This window comes from Cherax quadricarinatus, chromosome 85 (genome assembly GCF_038502225.1).
Source record: "Cherax quadricarinatus isolate ZL_2023a chromosome 85, ASM3850222v1, whole genome shotgun sequence".
In the NCBI taxonomy this organism is placed as follows: domain Eukaryota; kingdom Metazoa; phylum Arthropoda; class Malacostraca; order Decapoda; family Parastacidae; genus Cherax; species Cherax quadricarinatus.
The window spans coordinates 8,995,437-9,014,396 of NC_091376.1; the positions used below are offsets into that span (position 1 = coordinate 8,995,437).

An 18,960-nucleotide genomic window follows, 5' to 3' on the forward strand; every position below is an offset into this window, starting at 1 on the left:
ATTTTCACCACTGCCTCTCTTGTAGGCGTAGCGATTCTTTTTGATTATAATAATAATTCACCACTGCCTGTCTTCTGGGTATTGACAGTGAACTTAAAACTCTGTGTTCCAACAGCCACTGGAAGAACATAGACCAAAGCCTATCAGTATCACACTAATTAACTGACATTCTATCGTCGAAATAATGGAAGGGTTTGGATGTGGTTTTAGTATGCTATGGATTGGCCCATATTACTCATGACTTATGTCGTAACGTGCATATTTTATTATAAATTTTTGAATGCAAATACAAAATTCGTTATCCTTACAAGCGATTTAGAACCAGTATTTTTTAGGTGTAGAGTCGAGACCTAAGAGAGGCTAGTTCTAAATCGCTTGTAAGGATAATTAATTTAGACTCTAGATTATTATTATGAATCTAGATTCTAGATTATTATTATTATAATCAAAATCAAGGGCTAAACATACAAGGGTCATGCAGCTCTTAGGTTTATAACTACACTGCTGCACATCTGGCCTCTTCACTCTCCCAGGAAGGAGTTATAAGTCTCTGACTGGGTCTCTAGGGCGTAAGAAGACTTCTACTATTGGCTTCAGTCACCAGAGATTATTTAGTGCTCCATGATAAGGCTCTAGAAATAATCAAAACGTGAGTCCCGCTCGGACTATAAGAATGACCGAGGGTTTTCACCACACACCATTTTATAGATATGTAAGATACGTGTACAACAGTTAGGTATCTATTCTGAAACGTTTCGCCTACACAGTAGGCTTTTTCAGTACTCGAATGAAGATGCCTATTGTGTAGACGAAACCTTTCAGAGTAAAAATCCCTAAAACTGTTGCACATGAGTCTTATCACTTATAGGTATTGTATACCATTATCATATTCATATTTATTATATAGATACAAGAATAAAGGAATTTTCGGCTGGCTAAATCCCTCTTACTCAAACTCCTCGACTTGGTATTCACCGTTGTTTACATGTCTTGGTCATCACTTGGCCTACGTAGTCTCATAGTTCTTATTTACTCCCCATAGATAGTAAATGAGACAATTGTCCAACATTTGACTTTTTTTTGAGAAACGTTTCGCCAACCAGTGGCTCTTTCAGTCCAGTGCAGAGAAAGGTGGAAGATGAGGTGAAGTTTGAGATAATCAGTCCGATGTGTTCAGTCCATCAGTCGTGATTGATGGACTAAACACATCAACTCCAGGCTGAACGACTGATCATCTCGACTACTATTTTACGTCTTCTATCGTCTCCAGTAATTATTCTCTGCATTGGAATGATGAAGCTACTGGTTGGCGAAACTTCTCCCTAATAAAGATACCTGCAGAGACGTTTCGCCAGCCAGTTGCTTTATCAGTCTACTCTAATAAAACTGATAATTACTGGAGACGGTGGAAAGCGCTAAAAGGTATTCGAAGTGACCAGTCCTTCAGCCTTGATAGGTGGTGGTCAGTCTTCACTTGTAATGAATCATTCATCAAGACTAAGGGATTGTTCACCACATAATACCTCTTTCCACTCAGATGTTGCACAAATTGCCGATTGTGTGTACCACTAATGTGGTAGGCCTACTGCCCCATGCTAAAAGCAGGTCCCACTTACCCATCTTCCTAAATGTACCCATCCAGTCTGTTTTTTAAAGCTACCCAAAGTACTCGCCATTTTCATTGCGACTCTTCTCACGATGTGTTATTGTTTATTATGTGAATTACTGGGGACCGAACCGCGTCCTCGTAATTGCAAGTTCCCAGCCACACCGTCATAGCTTACAAAATGTAAAAACGTTTCACGCCAGTCGGGGATTTGCAGTTATAAGGACACGAGCTTGATCCACAGTACCCCTGACAAAAGTTTTTTTTTTCACGTTATGGTGAGATTCTTCCTCTTCTTCGTCGTATTATTCGACTATTGATGGCTGTGGCATTGTGTATGTAATCTTTGTTCTACTATACTGCCTTGAAGTTGTGTGTGAATTGTGAGCATATTTACGATCAATCAGACAACACGTTCTTGCAGTCTGCATCACACGTTCACACATGTTCTTGTGTTCTCTGCAACACGGGTTCAAACCGGTTGTTGTGTTCTCAAACACAGGTTCAAACTACTTCTTACATTCTCTGCAGCAGACAGGTTCGCATCAGTCTGTACAGTTCTCACCAGAGTTCCTGTGCTTGCACCATCACCAGTTAGTTGTTCCAGTCTGTCTTAACCTCTTGGATCATGCCTGACTACCTGACGTTTACATAAGCACAGTATAATGATGATACAGCAGTGGTTGTGTGTGGTCTGCACAGTGATGATACAGCAGTGGTTGTGTGTGGTCTGCACAGTGATGATACAGCAGTGGTTGTGTGTGGTCTGCACAGTGATGATACAGCAGTGGTTGTGTGTGGTCTGCACAGTGATGATACAGCAGTGGTTGTGTGTGGTCTGCACAGTGATGATACAGCAGTGGTTGTGTGTGGTCTGCACAGTGATGATACAGCAGTGGTTGTGTGTGGTCTGCACAGTGATGATACAGCAGTGGTTGTGTGTGGTCTGCACAGTGATGATACAGCAGTGGTTGTGTGTGGTCTGCACAGTGATGATACAGCAGTGGTTGTGTGTGGTCTGCACAGTGATGATACAGCAGTGGTTGTGTGTGGTCTGCACAGTGATGATACAGCAGTGGTTGTGTGTGGTCTTCACAGTGGAACACGGTGCTACAACAGTGGTTGTGTGTTGTCTTCACAGTGGAATACAGTGTATAAGAGTGTCATGTTATGGAATAGAAAGCGTGGGTGTGTTTGTGGTCAGTCCTTTGAGGCTGCATACCGCTATTAGCAACAGCCTGATTGACCAGTGTGCAGTGTGACATCAGTCTGGGCATAGTGACAAGAATCCTGTCACAGGTATTTCACAGGTAATATCAGTGCGTCCACAGTGTACTGACAACTTTATTCTGTAAATACTGAAAACAATAAAGGCATCAGGCTGACAAGCGGTGGTCTTTAATGGTATAAGGTTTCACCCACGAGTGGGTTTTATGAACTGGGTGAAACGTTGCACCAATAGACTTCGTTGCACTAAAGTGTCTATGTGTTGACTTATGCCAATTATTAACCCAGCCTCCCACCAGGCATAAAGGGAGCTGCCTGGCTGCCTTCAAGAGGGAGCTGGATAAACACCTAGTCATTGCCTGATCAGCCAGACTATGGTTCATACGTTGGACTACGTGCTGCCAGCAGTAGCAGCCTGTTTGATCAGGCCCTGATCCACCGTAAGGCCTGGTCAAGGACTGGGCCCCGGGGGCGTTGACCCCCGGAACACACTTCAGGTAGGAGATACATTAAGCCAGGCTAACCAAGACAATGGCACTTAATTCGAAGCCAGCTTTGATTACACTAATAATGGTTTGGTTACCTGTAGTCTCTTCCGGGGGTCGCTACTTCCACGGCCAGGTTCCTGACCAGGCCTCCTGGTTGCTGGTATGATTGATCAGGTTGTTGGTGCCCGCCGCGCACAGCTTAGCATATGCACCACAAGCCAGCTCAACTTTTGAGAAATTTGTAGAGTTCCCTCTTGATGACAGCTAGGGGGGAGGGTTGTTGGTAATGAAAGGAGGGTGTTGAAGAGTCGTGGTCTCTTTACACTTGTTGAGTCCTCTCTCTGTTTGCTGTGTCTTGTGTATTATTTCAGTTGTCGACATTTTACCCTCCATTGCGGGACACGAGGTATATAATACCCACAAAAGTATAAGTTAGACACAGTTGCAGCATTGGGAACTTTTGTTAAGATTGATAAGTTTCGCTCTTCAGAAAGTTTATCTGTCCAGTCACTGGACTAACAAACCTCCTGGGAGAAACGTAACGTATGCTACTTTTTCCCCTGTAAACCATAAGCCAAGAAGTCTGGCTTCCTTCCGTTACGGGTCCTTGGATCCTCTTCCCCAAGATGTCACCCATGACATTCGGCTAAAACCCATGTACCTATTTACTGATGGGTGAAATAAGAGCAGTATGAGATTTGAACCTAGACTGCAAATCACCCAGAACAAAATCGTAAGATTCATCCTGGACCTGGGACCAAGAGAGCATGTAGGCCAGGATGAATTACAGCAGTTGGATATGCTGAATGTTGAAGACAGAGTAAAACAACTGAAGTTAAATCATGTTTATAAAATTGCTCACAAACAGTGTCCAGAATATCTTGCTGTCAATTTTGTCAAGGTTGGGAACCAAAGCAATCATAGTACTAGGGAGAGAGAGCACAACTTTGTAGTACCCACAGTCAGTGGCCAGGCTTCAAACACCTTTTATTGTACAGCAATAAATGAATGGAACAGACTACCCGCACATGTCAAAGCCAGTCATAGCATGAACCAGTTCAAGAAGAGTGCCAAAAGGTGTCTGATGAATGTAGCTACAGAAAGGGAGGGGAATGATTTTCTATTTTTTAGCTAACATACGTGTAAATTTTACCTTATTCCTAGTAATGACCCTCGTATTGTAGATAGTCTTAATGACCCTCGTGTAGTAGATAATCTTTTTAGTATCATAATAAGATGTTATCTTCATTATAGAATAATAAGAAAATATTATAACCTTTATATTATAATAATAAGGTAAAAGGACCCCAATGGAAATAAGTCACTCTGACTTTTTTGGGTTATCCTAGGTTCTCTACACATATGCTGCTATGTATGATAATTCTATGTAACTGTATTTGTGTATACCTGAATAAACTTACTTATTCTTCGGCCCTGATGTGAACGAGATACCACCGAGCTTCGTGGGTAATGATTAACATATTTACGTCTGAGACATAATGAGAGAATGTGACAGTAGAAAACGATGATACGTGTGGTGTACGGGGAAATTTCGTGGATTTACCGTAGGTGATCTGTCCTGGACATGTTTATGAACGTATGTTTTATGTTGACAGGTTTATGCTGGAATGTTTATGTTGACATGTTTATGTTGACATGTTTGTGCCTGGGTCACGATGGAGGAGGTTTATATTGGCATGTTTGTGCCTGGGTCACGATGGAGGATGACAGACGAGTAATGTGACGTGTACAAGGAGAATTTCCTGGAATGATCGTAGTGGTTCAGTCCTGGACACCCTTGCCACCCATCACTGTTCGTTCCCGCATTTACAGTTATTATCGCCTTTATCTTATATTTCGTTTATTGACATTGTAGCATGTTATAGCTGGTTAAATTTATTGATAGAGGACTATTTTAACCTAGGTGTCCCGTAGCTCGATTGTTAGTGCACTCAGCTCACACACTCTGGTTCCGTGGTTCGATCCACGGTACGGGTCTACCTGGAGTCTACCTGGAGGGCATTCCGGGGATCAACGCCCCCGCGGCCCGGTCCACGACCAGACCTCCCGGTGGATCAGGGCCTGATCAACGAGGCTGTTACTGCTGGCCGCACGCAATCCAACATACGAACCACAGCCCGGCTGATCCGGCACCGTCTTTAGGTATCTGTCCATTTCCCTCTTGAAGACAACCAGGGGTCTTCCCGTAATGCCCCTTATTGCTGGTGGGAGGCTGTTGAACAGTCTTGGGCCCCGGACACTTATTGCGTTTTCTCTTAGTGTACCAGTGGCGCCCCTACTTTTCACTGGGGGTATGTTGCATCGCCTGCCAAGTCTTTTGCTTTCGTATGGAGTGATTGTTGTGTGTATATTAGGGACCAGTCTCTCCAGAATCTTCCAGGTGTAGTTTATGATATATCTCGCCTGCGCTCTAGTGAGTACAAGTCAAGTGCTTCCAGGCGCTCACAGTAGTTAAGGTGTTTGATGGAACTTATACGTGCAGTAAAGGCTCTCTGTACATTCTCTAGTTCTGCAATTTCACCTGCCTTGAATGGGGATGTTAATGTACAGCAGTATTCCAGCCTAGAGAGAATAAGTGATTTAAAAAAAGATCGTCATTGGCTTAGCATCTCTTGTCTTGAATGTTCTCATTATCCATCCTATCAGTTTCCTAGCAGATGTGATAGTGGCATTGTTGTGGTCCTTGAAGGTGAGGTCTTCGGACATTATCACACCCAGGTCCTTCACATTACTTTTCCGCTCAATTGTGTGATTGGAGTTTGTAGTATACTCAGTCCTAGTTATTATTTCCTCCAGTTTTCCATAACGGGGTAGTTGGAAACATTAGGACGTGTTTCCTTAAGGCACCCGCTGTCCCTGTTCATCTAGCATTAAAATAGGTACCTGGGTGTTAGTCGACTGGTGTAGGTCGCATCCTGGGACAAAATTGACCTAATTTGCCCGAAATGCTCTGTATAACAAGGGGCTTTCTATATAGTAGTATGTCATTGATGTCAGCTATGGTCTGTATACCTTGTACATGTACCACTACCACTGCATCCAGCACCACCTCCCCATGCAGCACCACCACCACCTCCAGCACCACCGCCACCTCCAACACCACCACCACCTCCAGCACCACCACCACCTCCAGCACCACCTATTCCAGCAGCACCAGCACCAGCACCATTTATTCCAGCAGCACCACCACCACCTCCACCAGCAGCAGCACCACCACCACCACCAAGGGTGGCGGGATGTATGCGTGACGTCACCACCCACAGTATTGATCGCACACTGTATGTAAGCTGAACTCACACATTAACACACATACACACACACCGCTCTCCTCTACACACTTGCCCTCACAACACACACAGTTATGACAAGTGCTACATAACATAGGTATGGAGTCACTTGTGTACTCGGTGGAGGGGAGGGAAGCTCAGAATGACAGAGTAATGGGAGGGATGGAGGGAAGTGGAGGGATGACTCACTCTTGCGGACCTCCCCTCCTTCCTTCCCCTCCTCAATTCACCCCCCCCTCCTTCCCACTCATCGTCTTCTCCCACCTCCTCATTTATCCCCCTCCTCTACCCTCTTTTCCCTCTCCTCCACCCTCCAATCCCCTCCTCTGCCTCCTTCCCTCCCGTCGCTGCTCCTCCTGGATGTCTGAATGGCGTCTTTTCAACTTTGCAGCGAGTCTGGGAAGTGATGTGCGGATGTTGTGGCAGGTGTTGTGTTGGATGTTGTGGCGGGTGTTGTAGTGGGTGCTGTGGCGAATGTTCTGGCCTGTGTTGTGGCGGATGTCGTAGCGGATGTTGTGTTGAATGATTGAATATTGTAGCGGATGTTGAGACTTCGGGTGATGTTATTTCTGAGTGTGTTGTCGTTTTAATCGTCAGGGAAAAACCACCTTACATAAGTCTGTCATCAGGTGACAGCCTCAGTGATGCTGCTCACCTACAGTGCTCGCCCAGGTTTATTCACCTAATTTTACTCGCCTAATTACGTATTTCATCATGTTTATCCCTGAACACCTGTATGGCGTTTGGCTCACCCTCATCAAGTACTCTCGCTCATTACACACTTTAAAAAGATTGTAATTTCATCTCTAGCTCATTTCAAGTTTAAATTGTTGCTCCTTTGTGGTTATGTGCATCCACAGCTCATCTGTGAAGCTGATGATAGTTACATCTTCTTCACTCCTTCCAGGTGTAATTTTGGTATCAAAATAAATACTACTACTTCTGATATCTGTCTTAACCCCTGTTGCTACTACTGTTACTGCTACTACTGTCTGTATTACCCCTGCTAATACTGCTACTACTGTCTGTATTACCCCTGTAAATACTGCTACCACTGTATTACCCCTGCTAATACTGCTGCTACTATCTGTATTACCCATGCTAATACTGCTAATACTATCTGTATTACCCCTGCTAATACTGCTACTGCTATCTGTATTGCCCCTACTAATACTGCTACTACTATCTATTATCCCTGCTAATACTGCTACTACTATCTGTATTACCCCTACTAATATTACTGTTACTACTTTCTGTAATACCCCTGCTAATGTTACTGTTACTACTATCTGTATTACCCCTGCTACTATTACTACTTGAACTATCTGTATTACCCCTGCTACTATTACTGCTGCTGGTATCTGCGTTACCCCTGCTACTATTACTGCTGCTGGTATCTGCGTTACCCCTGCTGCTGCTATTGTTATTACCGTTATTTGTATTACCCCTTCTGCTACTGTTACCCCTGCTTCTACTACTGTTACTATTTGTATTACCCCTGCTACTACTTCTGGTACTACTGCTACTATCTGTATTATCCCTGCTACTACTACTGTTACTACTGCTACTATCCATATTACCCCTGCTGCTGTTACTATTACTACTATCAGCATTACCCCTGGTGTTAATGCTGTTACTATCAGTATTACCCTTGGTGCTGCTGTTACTATTGCTACTATTACTATCAGCATTACCCCTGGTGTTAATGCTGTAACTACCAGTAATACCCTTGGTGCTGCAAATGTTACTATCAGTATTACCCTTAGTGTTAATACTGTTACTATCAGTATTACCCCTAGTGCTACTACTGTTACTATCAGTATTACCCCTAGTGCTACTACTGTTACTATCGGTATTACCCCTAGTGCTACTACTGTTACTATCAGTGTTACCCCTGGTGCTACTGCTGTTACTATCAGTATTACCCCTGGTGCTGCTACTGTTACTATCAGTATTACCCCTGGTGCTGCTACTGTTACTATCAGTATTACCCCTGGTACTGCTACTGTTACTATCAGTGTTACCCCTGGTGCTGCTACTGTTACTATCAGTATTACCCCTGGTGCTGCTACTGTTACTATCAGTGTTACCCCTGGTGCTGCTACTGTTACTATCAGTATTACCCCTGGTGCTGCTACTGTTACTATCAGTATTACCCCTGGTGCTGCTACTGTTACTATCAGTATTACCCCTGGTGCTGCTACTGTTACTATCAGTATTACCCCTGGTGCTGCTACTGTTACTGTCAGTATTACCCCTGGTGCTGCTACTGTTACTATCAGTATTACCCCTGGTGCTGCTACTGTTACTATCAGTGTTACTCCTGGTGCTGCTACTGTTACTATCAGTATTACCCCTGGTGCTGCTACTGTTACTATCAGTATTACCCCTGGTGCTGCTACTGTTACTATCAGTATTACCCCTGGTGCTGCTACTGTTACTATCAGTATTACCCCTGGTGCTGCTACTGTTACTATCAGTATTACCCCTGGTGCTGCTACTGTTACTATCAGTATTACCCCTGGTGCTACTACTGTTACTATCAGTATTACCCCTGGTGCTGCTACTGTCACTATCAGTATTACCCCTGGTGCTGTTACTGTTACTATCAGTATTACCCCTGGTGCTGCTACTGTTACTATCAGTATTACCCCTGGTGCTGCTACTGTTACTATCAGTATTACCCTGGTGCTGCTACTGTTACTATCAGTATTACCCCTGGTGCTGGTGCTGCTACTGTTACTATCAGTATTACCCCTGGTGCTGCTACTGTTACTATCAGTATTACCCCTGGTGCTGCTACTGTTACTATCAGTATTACCCCTGGTGCTGCTACTGTTACTATCAGTATTACCCCTGGTGCTGCTACTGTTACTATCAGTATTACCCCTGGTGCTGCTACTGTTACTATCAGTATTACCCCTGGTGCTGCTACTGTTACTATCAGTATTACCCCTGGTGCTGCTACTGTTACTATCAGTATTACCCCTGGTGCTGCTACTGTTACTATCAGTATTACCCCTGGTGCTGCTACTGTTACTATCAGTATTACCCCTGGTGCTGCTACTGTTACTATCAGTATTACCCCTGGTGCTGCTACTGTTACTATCAGTATTACCCTGGTGCTGCTACTGTTACTATCAGTATTACCCCTGGTGCTGCTACTGTTACTATCAGTATTACCCCTGGTGCTGCTACTGTTACTATCAGTATTACCCCTGGTGCTGCTACTGTTACTATCAGTATTACCCCTGGTGCTGCTACTGTTACTATCAGTATTACCCCTGGTGCTGCTACTGTACATTTTAACAAGTACTTAAAATCTTTAAACAATAAAAGTTATGTATTTTTTTATCTCGTAAAACAGGTACATCGTGTTTGTTTCACGTTCCATCTCATTCGTACATAGTGTATATTTAGTGGAAATGATTCTGAATGCAATGATGTATAGAATAAGTTGGCTACAAAGTTATGTACTAAATAAAATGGTAATAACCATGTACCATAATTTTTAAAGGGGTGGACCAGTAAGCCAGCGGAAGGCCTCAGTCACATAACCAAAAGTTCCAACGGCGGGTCATCATATGACTATGACCCGCGTCAGGAAACACTTGTCCTGTTTCCTGACAAACCTTACCTAACCTTACCTTACCTTTCCTTACCTAACCTAACCTAACCTAACCTAACCTAACCTAACATAACCTAACCTAACCTAACCTAACCTAACCTAACCTAACCTAACCTAACCTAACCTAACCTAACCTAACCTAACCTAACCTAACGTAACCTTACCTTACCTTACCTTACCTTACCTTACCTTACCTTACCTTACCATACCATACCATACCATACCATACCATACCATACCATACCATACCATACCATACCTTACCTTACCTTACCTTACCTTACCTTACCTTACATTACCTTACTTTAACTTACCTTACCTATGTACTAACTAGAAATATGATTATTTAGTTATTAGCAGCGGATAAATCTATATTCAGTTGTCTTTTTATTTTGCTTGATTATATATAATGTTTCTTTAGGTAGATGTACACATAAGTACAGTCATCATATATAGTGTAAATTACCAAGTCTAACCAAAAAAAAAGTCAAGGTGACTTATTTCCATTGTGGACCTTGTAGTATCTTATTTGAACCTTAAATATTAAAACAGCGAGGGGTAACTCAACTATGTGCAAATCAGTTAGAATAAATGGAGATATACTAGGAATATGAAAGTTAAGACACATGTGCAACATCTGGATATCTTTATTGTAGTAGACGTTTCGCCATCCAGTGGCTTTATCAATACAGATTCTAGGACATAATAGGAAGACAGTAGAACTATATACAAAAGATGAGGTAATCAGTCCCTCGGCCTTGGAGTTAGTGTTCACAGCATCGTGGTGGAGGAGAATCTGGAGCAAAGACAAGAAGACTGGCGGTTTATATAGGCGTCAGTGGATAGGGACGGGCAGCAGACGAGGGCAGTCACTGGTAGGCGGGATTCCCCAGTGGAAGTAGGTCCTTCCCAAAGAGATGGGTTAGTTGCAGCAGCCGTGAAGAAGGTCTTGTAGATGTCCTCTGAACCAAGATTCCATGATGTTGCAGTGTCTGACAAGTTGTGCAAGAAAGGTATGAAATACCGACAATATGAAAGTTAAGACACATGTGCAACATCTGGATATCTTTATTGTAGTAGATGTTGCACATGTGTCTTAACTTTCATATTGTCGGTATTTCATACCTTTCTTGCATACTAGGAATAAGGTAAACAGAATTATTTACATTGTGTATATTATGAAATAGAGTTAATACTGATATTGATTAATAGAACACAATGTGTTACCCACCCACATCCACTCATGTATTTATCCAACCTATTTTTAAAGCTACACAACGTTCTGGCCTCTATCACTGTACAAACTCCCAAGTAAAGTTATAGAGGCCAGAACGTTGTGTAGCTTTAAAAATAGGTTGGATAAATACATGAGTGGATGTGGGTGGGTGTGAGTTGGACCTGATAGCTTATGCTACCAGGTCGGTTGCCGTGTTCCTCCCTTAAGTCAATGTGACCTGACCTGACTAGGTTGGGTGCATTGGCTTAAGCCGGTAGGAGACTTGGACCTGCCTCGCATGGGCCAGTAGGCCTTCTGCAGTGTTCCTTCGTTCTTATGTTCTTATATCATGGAAACCAGTAGACTGATCTTAATGAAGCTCGCAGAAATTGTTACTTATGACGGTACACATTCTAAACCATAACATTGTAAAAAATAGTCAGTTTTAAAATCAGCATTTTTTTATAAGCTTTTATTCAGGTCCAGTGTATAAGCTTAGGTTTGTTAAATTGTCTTATATAGAGTAGTAACTTGTATACAAAATAACCTAAGATAACCCAGTAAAGTCAAACAGTGACTTATCCACTGAGTTTATTCATAGTTCTTTGCACCACACCAGTCATCTCCCACTAAGGTCAGATGACCCACAAGAGGAAACACATTAACCATCATTCATTCAATAGCTGTCTTGTCGGAAATGCTTGGACATCACATTTCAGATGGCCCTCCGAGCTGTAGCATTTCATATCTCCCATCATATATTATTATTATTATTATTATTATTATTATTATTATTATTATTATTACTGTATTTATGGTTAAGTGGTAAATGCGTAAGGGTCAGACAGAGCAGCCTGTGGGATGAAAGGTAATCAGACTTAATAACAAAAAAAGGCACAGTAATGCAAGGAAGGGTAAGATAGTTTCAGTCCTTTGAATCAAAGTGTCTTCATACACTTGGTTAATTGATGCAGATACACACACACACACACACACACACACACACACACACACACACACACACACACACACACACACACACACACACACACACACACACACACACACATCGAGGAAGGGCAAAGAAGACCGCAGAAAGAGTATAGGCTAGGTGGTCAAAGACTGCAAACCTCACTCAAGGAGAAAGATCTGGGAGTGAGTATAACACCGAACACGTCGCCGGAAGCACACATCAACCAGATAACTGCTGCAGCATATGGGCGCCTGGCAAACCTGAGAATAGCGTTCCCATACCTCAGTAACGAATCGTTAAAGACTATACAGTGTACGTCAGGCCCATACTGGAGTACGCAGCACCAGTTTGGAACCCACACCTGGTCAAGCACCCCAAGAAATTAGAGAAAATGCAAAGGTTTGCAACAAGGCTGGTTCCAGAGCTAAGGGGAATGTCCTACGAAGAAAGGTTAAGGGAAATCGGTCTGACGACACTGGAGGACAGGAGGGTCAGGGGTGACATGATAACGACATATAAAATACTGCGTGGAATAGATAAGGTGGACAGAGACAGGATGTTTCAGAGATAGGACACAGACACAAGGGGTCACAATTGGAAGCTGAAGACTCAGATGAGCCAAAGGGATGTTAGGAAGTATTTCTTCAGCCACAGAGTTGTTAGAAAGTGTAATAGTCTGGCAAGTGATGTAGTGGAGGCAGGAACCATACATAGTTTTAAGACGAGATATTATAAAGCTCATGGAGCAGGGAGAGGGAGGACCCAGTAGCGGTCAGTGAAGAGGCGGGGCCAGGAGCTGAGTCTCGACCCCTGCAACCGCAATTAGGTGAGTACACACTCACACGCATATACAACAGGCCTAGTGTCTAATCGACATGAGCCTAGGGCAAAATGGTAACTATCTCTCTTTTACACAGGGTTTGAAAAGGTTAGGTAAGGATCCCTAGCTTTATTGACAAGCTATTTGCAAGTTAAGGATTCCTAACTTTATTGACAAGCTAAGAGCTGTTACCTACAGAAGCTCATTTGACAGCATTTTATTGTTATGAAACATACAAGTAGCGAACAGGATGAAGTTGATATTATACTGTACGAATGTGTTCCAGACTCGAGTCATCCTGGGGATAAATGATCTCACATGAAGTGATTGTCTGGAGTAGGGTACAGCCAGAGTGAAGTTGCTGCTTTCTGCCCGTCTTGTTGTATAGAGGCTTGCTTCTCGCTATCCTCGAAGTGGATCCAAGTGTGGTACTTTGACAATGTTGGCCTTGTACAGAACAGTAAGGCCACCCACATCCCTCCTGTGTTGAAGGCTCTGCTGAAATGACAGATATATCAAGATGGGTCCAGGTGAGAGATGAGACGTCTTGCTCTGTTCTCTACTCTGTCAAGCAGTCGCAGATGAGAGGAGGAGCAGGCAAACCAAGAAAGTGGAGCATACTCAAGGTGTGAGCGTACTTATGCCTCATACAGAATCTTGCAACCCCTACTGTCAAGCAGATGCGAGATACGGCGAAGCGCTGTAAGCTTCAAGGCTGCCTTGTTTGCAAGATTTACAAAGTGTTTCGTCGTGGTCAGTTTGGAGTCAAATTTCACCCCAAGGATATCGACTTCTTCCTCAGGTACCAACACCCTCCCATTCATACTTAATACTGCAGCGGCATTACCATCATGGTGCCTAGAGACCATCATCATGTGTGTTTTCTCAGGTGCAAATGTTACTTGCCATCGGTTTCCCCAAGCTGATATAGCTCTTAACTGGTGATTAGAGCAGCTGGCATTTCTTCTCTTGGATAAGTGAATGTCAAAATACAGTCGTCTGCATATGCATGGGATTCTGGGATGAGATGAAGAAGGTCATTGAAGTAGACATTTCATAACAATGGTCCCAGCACGCTTCCTTGTGGAACACTTGCCGCAAGAGGATGTCTTGCTGATTCTGTTCCATTGAGAACTGCCCTTAGAGATCTACCATGAAGGTAATCACTGAGGAAACAGTGTAGAGCCTGGAGTTCCCAGTGCTTGCAGTTTTGCCAAGAGGCCCTGGTGCCACACTCGGTCGAAAGCACCAGCAATGTCCAGTGCTACCACACAGCTGACTTTGGATTCATCCAGTGACTGGTGCCATTTAGTGGAGAGGTTTAACAACAGATCAGCAGCAGAGTAACCTTTCCTGAAGCCATATTGACAGTCACAAAGTAGTGAGTGGTAGTCTAAAAACTGTCATTTGTCTTGAGATTATTGTTTCAACGATCTTGCCAGTGATTCACACTGACACTGGTCTGTAGTTGCTGATTTCTGCTCTGCCTCTTTCCACAGAGAAGGCCATTTACACTGTAAATGCTGGAAGATGCGAGTTAGAGGTGCTGCTAGCTGGTCTGCACATCTCAGCAATCTTGGGCTTAACTTATCTGGGCCCACAGCCTTTTCTTGGTCAAGCGATTTAAGAAGGAAATGCACCTCCTCCTCCCTTATTGCCACCACTGACAGTTTTGACACAGTTTTTGCAGCTAGCCAAAGAGGGTCCCTTGCTGGATCAGGAACTTACATTTTGGTAGCAAAGTGTTCGGCAGAGGTTCGCTTTCTCTTGACTACTAGTAGAGGTGGGCCCATCCTGTCGATTTAGTACATCAGTTCATCAGGCAGATAACCTTGTCTGTCCTTGACCAGGGACCACCAGGTTTTGGAGCCTACCCTACCTGATGCTAGCTTTCTTTTTGTGTCCACCTCCCATTTAGCGATGACCCACTTTTGAACTTCACCCATGTGCCTACAGGCTTGCCTGTGAAGTTCCTATTACAGGTGGTAGGATGTCTTTTACTTTCGCCATGCCTTGTACTTAGCAGTAGCAGCCTCTCTACAACGAAAGCCAAACCAAGGCTGATCTGTAGGCTTCGTCACATATTGCCAGTGAGGAATGTGTTCTTGTTGTAGATTAAGGATGTGTCCAGTGAAGGCTTTCACTTTTTTTTGTCAAAATCCCCTTGGAGAAGGGGATGTTGACAACTGAGGCAGGATGTTATCCTATCTCAGTTTATGTACAGACTGAGGTGTTATCTTGCCTAAGTTTATATACAGGCTGAGATGTTATCCTGCCTGAGTTTATATACAAACTGAGGTGTTATCCTGACTCAGTTTATATACAGGCTGAGGTGTTATCCTGCCTGAGTTTATATACAAACTGAGGTGTTATCCTGACTCAGTTTATATACAGGCTGAGGTGTTATCCTGCCTCAGTTTATATACAGACTGAGGTGTTATCCTGACTCAGTTTATATACAGACTGAGATGTTATCCTGACTCAGTTTATATACAGGCTGTGGTGTTATCCTGCCTCGGTTTATAAACAGACTGATGTGTTATCCTGCCTCAGTTTATATACAGACTGAGGTATTATCCTGACTCAGTTTATATACAGGCTGTGGTGTTATCCTGCCTCAGTTTATATACAGACTGAGGTGTTATCCTGCCTCAGTTTATATACAGACTGAGGTGTTATCCTGCCTCAGTTTATATACAGACTGAGGTATTATGCTGACTCAGTTTATATACAGGCTGTGGTGTTATCCTACCTCAGTTTATATACAGACTGATGTGTTATCCTGCCTCAGTTTATATAAAGGCTGTGGTGTTATCCTGACTCAGTTTATATACAGGCTGTGGTGTTATCTTGCCTCAGTTTATAAACAGGCTGATGTGTTATCCTGGCTCAGTTTATATACAGGCTGTGGTGTTATCCTGACTCAGTTTATATACAGGCTGAGGTGTTATCCTGCCTCAGTTTATATACAGGCTGAGGTGTTATCCTGACTCAGTTTATATACAGGCTGAGGTGTTATCCTGCCTCAGTTTATAAACAGACTGAGGTGTTATCCTGACTCAGTTTATATACTGGCTGAGGTGTTATCCTGCCTCAGTTTATATACAGGCTGTGGTGTTATCCTGCCTCAGTTTATAAACAGACTGAGGTGTTATCCTGACTCAGTTTATATACAGGCTGAGGTGTTATCCTGCCTCAGTTTATAAACAGACTGAGGTGTTATCCTGGCTCAGTTTATATACTGGCTGAGGTGTTATCCTGCCTCAGTTTATATACAGGCTGAGGTGTTATCCTGACTCAGTTTATATACTGGCTGAGGTGTTATCCTGCCTCAGTTTATATACAGGCTGAGGTGTTATCCTGCCTCAGTTTATATACAGGCTGAGGTGTTATCCTGCCTCAGTTTATAAACAGACTGAGGTGTTATCCTGCCTCAGTTTATATTCAGACTGAGGTGTTATCCTGCCTCAGTTTATAAACAGACTGAGGTGTTATCCTGACTCAGTTTATATTCAGGCTGAGGTGTTATCCTGCCTCAGTTTATATACAGGCTGAGGTGTTATCCTGACTCATTTTATATACAGGCTGAGGTGTTATCCTGCCTCAGTTTATATACAGGCTGAGGTGTTATCCTGCCTCAGTTTATAAACAGACTGAGATGTTATCCTATCTGAGCTCATATTCAGGTAAGAATATGAGCTCATTTAAAAACTCAGTCGTGTCTGGGGTATCCCCTCGAGGATACTTTTCATAACAGTCGACTTACATGCAGATACTTTAAACTTAAGATAAGCCGCAATAAACAACTGCCACTGAATAATTAGAATAGATGGAAACTTGAACGGTGGTCCCTGAAGTACTGGTTGTAAAATCCTCCTGTTCTAACCTCTGGCTGAGTAGTTACACTGTTAGGCTTGATCTATACATGGACCACGGTTCGAGTCTGCGTCCGTTCTTCTGTTGAGTCAGATTTTTTAGATAGTGCAAGACAAGCCATGGGGGTGGAAATCTTCAGGTCAAGTACTTTCACACGTCTCTGTGCGTCATCAGGAGCTACACAGTGTTTGAAGAGTAACAACAGGAGAAATGAGGGGAGGTTTTCTCACAGTAGTGTGGTGTCACCACGCTTCTCTGAGAAAAGTTCCCCTCATTTCTCCTGTTTATACTCTTTCAACATTACATAGCTCCTGATGACTCACATAAACGTGTGAAAGTACTTGAGCTGAGGATTTCCACCCCTGTGGCTTGTTTTGCATTGTTGAGATCGCCTGTCTGTGATTGTTATGCATTCTAGCTAGGCCCTTCGGGTGCGAGTCGAAGGATTACCACTGAGCTACGAGCTACTTTATGTGCTTGTAGTTCCCTTGATGCTGGTAAAGGACTCTTGATCCGAGGAGTCGTAGCTACGCTACCCTCCCCTCCCTCGGATCAAAACTGATTCCCCCCACTCCTCAGCAGCAGTGTAGCCCATGCGGGTTTATCGTTTCCCAATAATAATAATAATAATAATGTATAATATTAGGGTTTCTATATGCTTAATAAAATTAAAATTAACATTAATTCAGTGTGTTCATTAGCTTCAGTGTTAACACTTAGGCAATGATTTCTGTGAAGCACACTCCCAGGTCCTTCACTTGCCCTTTCATTGCTGTTAACACTTTAGTTATACCTCCTTTGTTATAGGTAGCTATTTTAGTTATAGCTACTTTGGTTATGACTGTAGTGGTTATGATTATTTTCTTTCGATAGGGTTAGAGTTTTAAACTTACTCACACTGAACTGCACCTGTCTGTTATTCCAACAACAACATTAATTAATCTCGAAATCTTTCACCTGCGTAGTAGGCTTCTGTAGTCGAATAGAGACTGAAGAAGCCTGTTGCGCAAACGACAAGTTTCGGCAATAAATATACCCTACTGTTTCACAAGTGTCTTGTTCAACAACTTGGTATTGTTTCCCTTTAATAATATATTAATATAAAATACAGAAGGTCCCTGGTGTCCTTGTAATATTTTTGTTTATTGCCAGCAAACTCTTGTAGTTGTAACTGCTGGTGTGCCAAAGTATCGCTGTCGGTGTAGGCCTACAATTGAGTATCGATATCTGCATCGGGAAAAATTTTCGTGTCGTTCCATTACTAGTTGTAACATAAGGAAGGGGTATGGTTTGTGTTCCACTCGTTCCTTGAGTTGTTTACAATCATTCTGTTAGGTTACCTCGAATTTTATAGTTATGTATGACCTCATCCAGAACTATGTAGATAGTAAACAATGAAAGTACCAGCACTGACATTAGGAACGCCACTTGTAACTGGTCTTGATTTTGACTTTTTTCTCTTTTGCACAAGCTTTTTGCCTTTAATTAAATCATTGCTTGTTCAAAAAGGTAATTGTTCTGTCAGTTAACTGTCTAGTAGCTTCATTAAATTACGTTGCTAGTTTGTCTGGTTTAGAGCCTATGTACCACACGAGGATAATTAAGGCTGCATGTCACCTGTACACCACTAGCAAAGGGTACACAGAATATGAAATAAAGTTAAGTGAGAGATATTCAAGTCTTAGTGTATACGGTGTATGTACGGATTTACAAATGGTTTAGTGATATGGTTGGTCTTGAGAAGGAACTGCCTATGATGGGGCAATCAGCTACTGCAATATTCTCTTGTTTTTATGTTCATGTGATAGAGGATGTAAG

At 42.9% G+C, this 18,960-nt stretch overlaps 1 long non-coding RNA gene across 1 annotated transcript in view; it reads left to right on the forward strand.

Annotated features, from left to right (window-relative positions):
- Positions 1-18,960, forward strand: part of LOC138855212 (uncharacterized) — a 140,700-nt gene that overhangs the window by 41,372 nt on the left and 80,368 nt on the right. The gene's annotated exons all lie outside the window — the stretch shown is intronic.